Source organism: Physeter macrocephalus, chromosome 15, assembly GCF_002837175.3.
Source record: "Physeter macrocephalus isolate SW-GA chromosome 15, ASM283717v5, whole genome shotgun sequence".
In the NCBI taxonomy this organism is placed as follows: Eukaryota; Metazoa; Chordata; class Mammalia; order Artiodactyla; family Physeteridae; genus Physeter; species Physeter macrocephalus.
The window spans coordinates 67,118,500-67,130,806 of record NC_041228.1 but is presented as its reverse complement, the minus strand read 5'-3'; the positions used below and the strand labels follow the sequence as shown (position 1 = coordinate 67,130,806).

The 12,307-nt window shown below is 35.0% G+C and overlaps 1 protein-coding gene across 2 annotated transcripts in view; it reads left to right on the top strand.

Annotated features, from left to right (window-relative positions):
* Positions 1 to 12,307, top strand: part of C15H8orf34 (chromosome 15 C8orf34 homolog) — a 122,218-nt gene that overhangs the window by 94,015 nt on the left and 15,896 nt on the right. The gene's annotated exons all lie outside the window — the stretch shown is intronic.

Here is a 12,307-nt window from a genome sequence, read left to right as displayed (position 1 = left end):
TGTGTCTTTAATATAGTAATAAAAATCAATACAGCTTCTTTTAATCTTCCATTAACAATCTTGGGGGTTCACTAAAGATCTACTTTTCTTAACCTTTATAAAATACTGATCTTTTACTGTCATATTCTAATTCACTTATTATTTCACTGAAGTTATTTTTTCTGTGACTTTTAAAGTTAGTTTATGAATTTTGATAAAGGTAATAAGAATTATTAATTCTACTTAAGATGGAAAAATAAAACAGAAGCTAATGTTATTTTTAAGGCTTTTTAAAAAGTTGTGAGGCTTCAATAAATGTCTTATTCTTTAGTCTTTTCCTTTCCCTTTTCTTAGCCATCGTATTGGTTTTCTACTGCTGTTGTAACAAATTGAAACAGCACAGATTTATTATCATACAGTTCTGTAGTTTAGAAGTTAAACCATGCGTCTTCCTGGGTTAAAATCAGGTGTAATAGGGCTTCATTCCTTCCTGAAGTTCTAGGAGAAAGGTGTTACCTTGCCTTTTCCACTTACTAAAGGCGGCTGCATTCCTGGTGCGTGGTCCCTTTTCTATATCTTCAAAACTAGCAGCAGTGTCTCATTTCTCTTTAAGTGCATCCCGGAAAAGCTGTCCACTTGTATGAAATCCCGTGATTAGTTTGGGGCCACCCAGCTAATCTGGATAATCTCATCTTAGCATCTTTAACCTTAATCATGCAAAGCCCCTTTTGCCGTGTAATGTAACATATTTAGAGGTTTGAGGATTAGGATGTGGACATCTTTGGGAAGCCATTGTTTTGCCTACACAGCCACTATCCAAGTTCAGATGGTATTACCTTTCATATCTTTATCTAATTCTTCAGGCTTCTGCCATTCTAATTCACCGTTCAAAATGCCATATAGTAGGCCTGGCTGGTTCCTGCTCAGTTACCCTTCAGTAGGGCACTGTGATCTATCCTTCAACTCCTGTGAATATTGGGTGCTTATGGACTCACCCTTCTCCAGAGGATGGTTTCAACTCAGTGGGAGCCATCCTGCCCAGAGATGCCTGGCTTCACCATCAACCCATGACTCACTAAAATAAGACACTGAGTTGTCGTTTACATTATAGAGCTCCTTATGGGATAGGCTGAGAGTAGACTTTAGCTGAACCCATATCTTTGCCTAGCTTCTTCCTGTCTTCTCCGGCTTCCTTCAGTCTCTTACAGGTTTCACTTAAAGAGACCCCATCAGTAAATCACTTGGTTAGCCTCTGGTTTTAGGGAACCCTACCTAGGGAATCCTGCTAAAAAGTTTTCCATGACTCCCTGCTACTTCACAAATTAAGTCCAAATTTCTAAGACTAGAATTAACAGTTTCCATTTTGTCTTTCAAATCTATATCTTATGCTTTATTTTCCTCTTTTTCTCTACTCAGAGTCTGTGCTGTGCTGAAAAAAGGAGTACGGTAAGGCAGCCAGACTACAGTACTTCCAAGTCATATTTTTTATTTATTTCCACATTTTTGCTCATTGTCAGTCCCTCCCCTTTCTCCAACTGTTTTCCATCCTTCAAGCTCCAGGCTTTCAATGTCTTCATATATAAAAAATTATATATGCAGTTATTGTTTGATCAAATGATCCTACTTCTATAAGTCTGTTCCAAGGACACACTGGCAAAACTATAAAAAGACCAATGTGGGTGACTATACATTGTTGTGCTACTTTAATAGGAAAAGAGTTGAAATAACTAAATGTTCATTGAAAGAAGACTAACAGATAAATTATAGTACTTCCACTCTAGAGTACCATACAGCTATAAAAATGAAAGAATATCTCTGTAGATACTATAGAGCGATCCCCGGGATATATTGTTGAATAAAAAAGGCAAGGAAAAGAAGTGTGTTTATAGTGTGCTATCATTTATTTAAGTAAGTGTAATGAAAATATAGATGCTTCATATATAAAAAATTATATATGCAGTTATTGTTTGATCAAATGATCCTACTTCTATAAGTCTGTTCCAAGGACACACTGGCAAAACTATAAAAAGACCAATGTGGGTGACTATACATTGTTGTGCTACTTTAATAGGAAAAGAGTTGAAATAACTAAATGTTCATTGAAAGAAGACTAACAGATAAATTATAGTACTTCCACTCTAGAGTACCATACAGCTATAAAAATGAAAGAATATCTCTGTAGATACTATAGAGCGATCCCCGGGATATATTGTTGAATAAAAAAGGCAAGGAAAAGAAGTGTGTTTATAGTGTGCTATCATTTATTTAAGTAAGTGTAATGAAAATATAGATGCATATTTGCTTATATTAAAGCCAAAACAACAATGGCAGAACCTGCCATACTGTAAAACACACACACACACACACACACACACACACACACACACAATTACTTCTTAAACGTTAACCTGTGGGAGAAGGGAAGGAATAGAGAGTAGGAGTGAGGAAGGTGTAGAGAGGATAGGAATAGAATCTTGACTTCCTACAACTTTATGTGAGACTTTGGAATCATTTAAATCTTTTATATAATTTTTAAAAAGCAAGGCTAAATCTTAAAAGAACGATTTCTAAGAAGCAAAAGCAAATGAAACAAATGAGAACAACTGTATTTCAGGTTGATGGCAAAACACACTGAGGTGAATTACTCCAAGTCATTATAAACACAGTTATTTGATTCTTCTCTAGTGGGATCTACCCAAAGGCCCGAGGGAACAGCATCAGCTCGTAAACTGTTTATAGTAATTGTATCATTAATGATAGTGTTGATATTATTATAAAGAGACTTTTGTGTATGCTTTGTGTGATATAGCAAAGAAGTAATTATATTGATATCCTTAAGAACCAGAATTTTTGGCATAGGGGAAAGGAAATACAGATATAAGATGATAAGTTTAAGTAACAATCCTATATCCTGTTTTGAATTGAAAGTATCATTCAGATCTCATAATTTTTTTTAATTTCAAAAACAAAAATACACTAACTACAGGCAGTAAACTCACCTAGAGCCCAGATATTGTTTTCTGAATATTTTTCTCTATTAAAAGGAACCAGGTCTCTTTGGAAAAATGGCTGAATCTAGATTCACAGCTGAGAAAGTACAGCTTGAGTCTGGATATCAGTTAGCACCAGAAGGTAAAGATGAAATCAAAGAATGATGGAACATGTCAGCAGGACACAGGAACTTCCTTGCAGGAGCTCCTACTAGGAACATTAAAGCCTAAAAATAATGATAGTAATGTGTTACAGTCTATTGAATGAAATAAAATCCATAAGTCCATAGTGATGTACCTATGTACATACATATACCTACCTACATACCTACATAAGTGGAGGTGAGGGAGAAGCTCTTTCTCATAGTGGAGTACGAACAAATAAATTTAGACGGAATGGTGAAATTAGAAAATCACAAATTGGCGATCTTCCTAGTAATTGATGAAGACAAAGGCCAGCAAAGAATGTTAAAATTAGCTGATGAAGTTTTGATGAATTACAGGATATCTACATGGTCTCACAGTTTCTACTCTAGAAGATACTTAATAATTGACGAGAGAAAAGTAGCAGCTTTACAATGGAGGGACATGGAAGACACCCCCTTGACCAAGTGATCAGCGTTGTCATCATTAGTCCTGGGACAAATCAGCATCGTGTGCCTTTTGATATGAAAGGAACACATCACTTCTGTGTTATTCTTGCCAAAAATGTATAACTTGAATATAATCATGTGGAAAAATTTGAAAAACAAATTGAAGGACCTACCAAAAAATAACTGGTCCTTGTTTCTAAAAACCATGAAGGTCGTAAATGTCAGAGAAAGACTGAAAACTGTTCTACATTAAAGGAGATAAACACATGACAATTGAATACCATACGTGATCAGGATTTCTTTTGTGGTGTGCAACATTATTTGAATAATTGGGGAAATTTAAACAAGGTTAGTCTGTTAGTATTATATCAGTATTAATTACTGGTTTTGGTAGTTATACTGTGGCCTTATAAGAAAATGCCCTTCTTTGTAGGAAGTACACCCTGAAGTATTTATGGGTAAAAGAGTATTCATGTTTACAAATTACCTTCAGATGGTTCTGGGGAAATTATGAGTGTGTGTATGTGTATAAGTATGTATGCTAAAGCAAAATGTCAACTAACAACGTTGACCTTATCCCATTAACAATATTTTGGCAGTCTGGGTGAAGGGTATATAGGAATTCTTTTTTTTTTTTCCTCAACTTTTCTGTAAGCCTGAATTATTTCAGTTTAAAACATAGGTGTTTCTTAGATCTGTCCACTATTACCAACCCCCAAACAGTGAGTACCCTGAGTGTTCAGATTCTAGTCTTAAAATATATTTCCAACTAAAAAGAATCATCATCCCTTGAAATAATGGTTGCTCGCAGGTCAGGAGCAGGCAGTGTACAAAATGAGCCTAAAATATCTTATCATGCCGGAGGTAAGAACTCTGGAAGACCACTAGGATTGTGTTAGCAGAGCCCAGGAGCCGGCTTAAGTAGTCTTCTACTGGAATGAGTTCAGAAAATTTGAACATGAATAAGAACAGTAACTGCAATGCAGTGAATTATACCTAATACTTTAAAATCCATCTGTTCACCCAAAGAATTATTAATCTTTAGCAGGTGTTAGGGGACCAAAGTTACCATTTTAAAAAACTGGTAAGAGTAAAGGGAAAGAACGAAACTTTTAATCTTCCTTTCCCATATAAATCATACTTCAGAGTAACCAACTACTTGATGACAGGAAGTTTCTCTTTCCAGAAGCATTCCAGCAAATAAATGAATATGGAATTATAAAATTAGACAATTACCATTTATCAATTCCTAGTGAATTCATGGATCTAAGCAGTAATATCAGTGCTGCCAAAATCACTAAAGAAGAGCCAAGGGGATGGTCTGTGCCTCCAGATGAAACTAACCATTGTCTCTGAAGCAGAATTGGCAAAAACAAAAACTGCAACAGAAAAACTTTATCCTGAACTAACTACTAATTTACAGAAAGTACAAAGGGCAGAGGAACATTTTAGGCCACATCACAGGGATGCAAAGGGAAAAGCCAGACTCTGGAAAACTCACAGGACAAAGAACTCGGGTTTTCTGAACAACAGCAACAGCAAAATTACAAGACAGAAAATGAGACAGAGGAAGAAACATAGATTAAAAGAGGCATAAAAGACTGTTGATCAGTCACAACCTACCAAGTCTTGCTTAGAGTCTGATGTGTGCCAACTGAGATAATTCCCTGAGATAATCAGGTAAATTTGATAACTAATTAGATATTTGATATCAGAAGTATTCTTACTTTATATTTAGGTATGGTAATAGTACTGTATGTGTTTACAAAAAAAGCACTCTTAGCTTTTAGAGATTACATACTGGACTATTTGCAAATGATATGATACATAGTGAATGGGATTTACTTCAAGATGATCTGGGCAGAGAGAGGGGTGATGTGGGTGGAGATAAGGGTGAAGTGAGTTTATCCATGAGTTGATAATTGAGGAAAATGTGTGTGGGTACAGAGGGGTTTGCTCTACTCTTCCTTCTACTTTTGTATTAGCGTGAAAATTTCCATAATAAAGAGTAAAAATTTTAGATCATGGGTAGGAGGGTGCAGAAGATAGTGAAGGAAAGGAGGAGAGATAATATTGAACACCTATTAGGGTTAGCAGATATGCTAGGTGTTTTTGATATGTTATTGAATTTAGTTCTTGTACCAGTCCCATGAAGTGGTTATGCTTTTCCTGTTTTACAAATAAGGAAACTGAAGCTAGAATGATTAAGTGATTTTGCTGAAAGTCTCAGAATTAGTATTAGTGGAGATGGAATAAATAAATACTCCCCTGCTAGCTTCTGATTCTTCATCTGTCTGATTCCAAATCCATGCTTTTCCCTAGCACTATATACTGTGTACGCCACCATAAAAGGGGAAAATCTGAAAATGAGTTTAATATATTATTTTAAAAACTTTATTGAGATAAAATTCACATAATAAAATCTACCCTTTTAGAGTGTACAGTTGAGTGGGTTTTAGTATATTCAGAGAGTTGTGTAACCATTACTTCAACCTAAATTTAGACCATTTTCATCATCTCCAAAAGAAACCTCATGTCTACTCCCCATTCCTCTTAACCCCTTAGCCTAAGACAACCACTAATTTACTTTCTGTCTCTTTAGATTTGCCTATACTGGAAATTTCATATAAATGCAGTCATAAAATATGTGGTGTTTTGTGACTCTCTTCTTTCACTTAGCATAATGTTTTCAAGGTTCATTAGTGTTGTAGCATATATCAGTACTTCATTTCTTTTTATTGCTGAATAATATTCTATTGTATGGATATACCACACTTTGTTTATTCATTCATCAATCTGTGGACATTGGAGTTGTTTCCACTTTTCAGCTATTAAGAATAATGTTGGGCTTCCCTGGTGGCGCAGCGGTTGCGCGTCCGCCTGCCGATGCAGGGGAACCGGGTTCGCGCCCCGGTCTGGGAGGGTCCCGCATGCCGCGGAGCGGCTGGGCCCGTGAGCCATGGCCGCTGGGCCTGCGTGTCCGGAGCCTGTGCTCCGCAGCGGGAGAGGCCACAACAGAGGGAGGCCCGCATACCACAAAAAAAAAACAACAAAAGAATAATGTTTCTGTGAACATTCATGTATAAGTTTTTGCGTGGACATGTTTTTAAAATTTGTCTTGGGCATATATGTAGGGAATGAAAATGCTAGAACATATGCTAACTCTATACTTAACTTTTTGAGGAACTGTCAAACTATTTTGCACAGTGGCAGCACCATTATACATTCCAACCAGCAAGTATGAGGGTTCAAATATCTCCATATCCTTGTTAACATTTGTTGTTGTCTGTCTTAAATTATAGCCATCCTCCTGGGTGTAAAGTAGTATTTTATTGCGGTTTTGGTTTACATTGCCCTAATGACTAGTAATGTTGGTAATACATATTGAAACATTGAATCATACATTATCTTAATTTTGTCATTCTTTTATTCACTCTACAAATGTTTATAAAGTACTTTCTATATGTCAGACCTTGGAAAAGAAAGAACAGTTCATCTTTTGTAAGTGTAGGCAGCAGTGCTAGTAGCTGGTGGGTTTGGTGGTGAGAAAACGAACAAATTCTTGGCTGATTGCTTTCATTTCTCACTGAGATAAACAACATGATCAGTTGAGAATCAGGAGGAGACAGGAGATGTTACTAACTAAGGAGTGAAAATATCTCTGAACTAAAAGAGAAAAACACAACTAATTGAACTTCAGTTAATCTAGCAATATGGCATGTGCATTTTTAACTTTTACTAGATACCGCAGAATTTCTCTCAAAAGAAGTTGTATTAATTTATACTCCCAGCAACAGTTTGTAATAATATATATCGCTCCTGATCGTTGCTAACACTGACTGTCATCAAGTATTTTAATGAAAAATGGTTTCTCATGGATTCAATTAACGATTTTATAATTTTTAAATAAGATTGAATGCCCACTTGTCTCTTTTGCTCATTTTTATTGCCCAGTTATTGTTCTTTTCTTTAGATTTGTGTGAGTTTATTATACATTCTGGATGTCAGCTCTTGTTGTGTGTCTCAAATCTGTTCTTAAGTGTTGAGGCTTGTCATTACTGTTTTTTTTTTTTTTTTTTTGCGGTACGCGGGCCTCTCACTGTCGTGGCCTCTCCCGTTGTGGAGCACAGGCTCCAGACGTGCAGGCTCAGCGGCCATGGCTCACGGGCCCAGCTGCTCTGCGGCATGTGGGATCTTCCCGGACCGGGGCACGAACCCGCGTCCCCTGCATCGGCAGGCGGACTCTCAACCACTGCGCCACCAGGGAAGCCCGTCATTACTTTTTAAATAGTGCCTTCTATTAACAGAAAATTTTAACATTAACTTGTAATGTTTTAAGAAATTCTTTTCTACTTGATATCCTGAAAATATTACTGTTTATTTTCTATTAAAAACTCTGTTTTTTATCTTTACTTGAAATTATTTTTTTAATATGGCAAAAAGTTGGAACATATAAATTTCCTGTAACTATTTATGGAGAAAAGTTCATCATTTGTCCATAAATATGCATGCTTCTGTCACTTATCTTGTTTCTAGGCCTTCTATTTTCTTCTTTTGGTCTGTTTGCTTATTTCTCTTACTCCATTGGGTTTGGAATTGCTTTGTATTTCAGATTGATATGAGAGAATTGACAGCTTTACATTTCTGAGTCATTCTATCAATGAACGAAGCATGTTTCCATTTAATTAAATATTATAGTGTTCTATGATAAAGTCATATAGTTACATTCAAAAAGAGCATGCAGATTTTTATTAAATTGATTCCTAGGTACATTGTCTTTTGGGCTATTATTGTCAATGGTATCTGTTTTATAAGTTACATTTTAAAACTTATTGGCGTATAGGAATGAATGTTATTTTTCTAATTTTATCTTAAATTCAGTAAGCTTGCTGAACTCATATTAATTTGTAACCTGTTTCCGAATTCTCTTGGTTTTTCTATATAAAAAATATATGTGAATGATGATAGTTTTGTTTCTTCTTTTCCATTAAGTGATGAGACTGATGTGGGATAACCACATTAAATATTCCTGTTAGAGAAGGGAAATAATGAGAGGTTTATAGAAATTACTGGTTCATAGCAGTTCTTAAATCTTGCTGGGCAAATGTCATCAGGTCTTCCTGTCCAAGGGGTTCCTTAATTAAGCCCCAGTTCTGTTCCCTGGGAATGGAAACTGGGTTCTCTGGGAGTCCCCATCTATTGTTTTCCACAGCTTCTCTGAGCAACTTCCTCAATCTTCTTCCTTTGTGTAGAAAAATGGGTCCCCGAGAGCTGTTTACTTCTTTACATCCACAGTTCTTTTCAAGACATGCCTCTCTCTCTAGATTTAACTGCTGGTCTTTTAGATGTTGCGAAACAACATTCTTAATAGACACCATCTTAGTTTTTTTCAGAAGTCTTAATGAAGGGTCTTATGGCAGCATCCTTGATTTTTTCTTTACCCTGCTGTATAGCACAGGGAACTATACTCAATATCTTGTGATAACCTATAATGGAAGAGAATGTAAAAAAAGAATATACACAATGTTGTAAATCAACTATATATCAACAAAATTTTTTTTAAAAATTTTTAAAAAGAGAGTTAAAAAAATTAATCAGTGTTGTCCATGAATTTTTATATGATTTTTAGACATAAAGATACTTCATAATTCACCATTTTTTATTCTTTGAATTATGTTTAATTCCACCAGGACAGATTTTTGTGCTTACTTTATTAAATCATTGTGCTAGTTATTATGGAGGAAAAAAGGAATTTAAGACATGATTCCAGCCTTCCATGAACAGCTCGTTTTTATTAAGACGAGAAAACATTCGAATAACATGGAATATAATCAAATGTTGTGCCGATAACCAGTGGTCAGAGCTATTGACCTCACTGTGGGTTAGCCAGCGGGAGCAGGCTGCTTGGAGAGAGTAGGCTTCCTCTAAGTACTTCTTGGATAGGATAGCTTCCTATTAATAGGAAATATTAAGCAAATCTGTGACCTTTGGGGAATGTTTGACTGCTAATGCTTTTCTTATTATTTAAGCATACTTGTTTAAGAATCTGAACATTTAGGGACCTCTAGCCTTAGGAGGGCAAAGGAATATGTATTTATACATTTCTAAGGAATCATTAGGATTTACATTGTTTAGCACTGAAATTTTAAATGTTTTATTTATCCATGTACTTAAAATATTTTCCAAAACTTGTATTCATTGTGAAGTTTTAAAATTTCTTTTGCCATGTACTGATGTTTGTGAAACTGCTTTCTTCGCTGAAATCCTTTCATAAGGATTTATGGAGAGATTTTTACTTAGCTTAATCAAATATAAGTAATAGAACCAAAGAAAAATCTGCTGTTTTGCTCTATTACAAGTAAATGGACTATATTCAAGAATTTTTAGAGATATAACATTTTCATAAAGGAGTAAATATAAGAATAGCTTTGTGCATTCTGAAAAATAAAAATAGTAGAGTCCCACTTTTCACCTGTAAAATATTCACTCCCTAACTCCTCTGACCCTATTTGCAGCTCTTTGTATTGCTTTGCTCATTAGCTATTTCTCACTAAATTTCTGCTGCCAGCTGGAGTTAACCAGGCTGCATATCAAACTATCCTTCTCTCTGTGCTCTACTTTTCCAACAGCAGTGGCATCTGTCATTTATTTAATTTCCCAGTAATCAACCAAAAAGTTATTTCTGATTCTCTGCAGTTCTCAACTTTATGATCATTCTCAACTCTATGATCATTCTCAACTCTAAACCCTGTTTCATTTTTTTCATTTATAATGCCTAAACTCACCCATTTCTGTTGTTACAGTGGTCAGTTTCTTTTTCCCAATTCTTATTAAGCCCAGTTCTGTCCCATTATGTAGAGATTGATAATACTAAATTAATTATTCAATCTTTTTAATATACTGTCTGTAAAATAAAACTTTATAGAATGAAAACCTGTACTATCAATTCCCTGTTCTGTTACTCTGCCCATATTGACAACCAAGCATCTGTTCTTACTTAACTCACCCATTCCTGCTGTTCTGTACCATTTTTTCCCAGTTACATCACATATTTAGAAGTAGTTTAAATACAGCCCACATCCTTAAGTAATTGTGTCTAGCATATGTACAGAATTCTGTGGTTTAACTATGCTTCTTACTATTTCATTTGCTACAGTAGGTTTTATAATTTCTCTCATGACCATTTTACAGTTGGAGAAAACAAAATTCAGAGAATAAGTACCATTTCAAAGTCATGCAGGCTAAAACTGATTCTGAAGCTGTAAATATGTTTATAGATTTTTTTTTCTAGAACATGTATTTTCCTTAATCTTCTCTTAAATGCAAATATAGGTTTAAAATTTAACAGTATTGCTGTTAATTTTAATTCTTGTGCTTCAAATGATATTAAATTGTGGCAGATGAATATGCCTTTCCAGTAATTACAAAACATTAATTTGATTGCATGATTTCACAGTTTCAAGCTTTGATTTCCTGGCTTTGGGAATATAAATACAGAAGGATTTCATATTAATTGCTACATTATATAAACTCTAAAATTTATCTGCTACATTTTCATGTAGGCTGGGGAATCAATATTAAGATATCCAACTACTTTCTGTCACTTATAATCACTTGGATAAATGTTCATCAAATATGTCTTAGTCATATTTCACATGTTGCTTTTGGTGTGTATTTGTATATTAATGCTACATTGTAAATACTATAATATTGTATTTGTATACTATTTGGAGGAATTGTAAAGATTCAGAAAATCAGATCTAAATTTTTAAGGAATTGTTCAAGACTTTAATATTACAAATTAAAAGCCTGTTTTTCTCAGATCAAGATATTTTAAAAATACATTTTTTCTCATTTTAAGACAAGTACATATTTCTCATAGAATATTGAAAAGACATGGAAATGCCAAAAGAAGCATTAAAATTACCTGTAGTCCCTCCATTCAGATAAAACCATTAGATTTTCGTGTTACCATTGTTGTTCCCAATAAATCAAGCAGTATCTGGCACATAGTAGGTCATAATAAATATGAAAGAGTGAATAAATGAATGGATTAGTCTATGAATGCTGGATTGATGGATTATAGTGTAAACCCTGACAGTTTTTGTTTGGTTGTTTGGTTTTTATTTTTATAATGCAAGTGCCTGACTTAAGCTTTGATTGCTGAGGCATCCACTGCAAAGGTGACTGTCTCTGATAAACTACTGCAGATCCAGGTCACTTCCCCATTGTGGCACCTTTGTTTTAGAGTTCTTAATTGATTTTAATAACTGACGATTTATTTTTTTCAACTGGCCACTTTTTTTTCTCTTCCTGCTTTAAATTTCCACTCTCTTTTAAAATCACGAATAAAGAGTGAGCCCAAGAAACCCTTAGTCCCCACCTTTGATCCCAGTAAAAGCAGAAACCCAGGCCTGTGCTGGCGCTCTTTCTCTCTCCCCCTGAACCTCACTGTGTGGCGCCAGGTGTAGTGTGTAATTTCCAGGTTCTGTAAGTAATAAACCTTTACTTTTTCAAGTTTCCTAGTGGTTATTACTGAAGGGTGTCTTGGCATTCATATTAAGAACCACAAGGGCCAGTCTCATAACAACATTGGCTATTGGTAGGCTGAGACTGGCACTTGGATATACACCCATATGAATTTTTTAAACAAAAATTAGATCATACAATACGTATTGCTTTTTTTTTTTTTTTTTTTTTTGTGTGGTATGCGGACCTCCCTCTGTTGTGGCCTCTCCCGTTGCG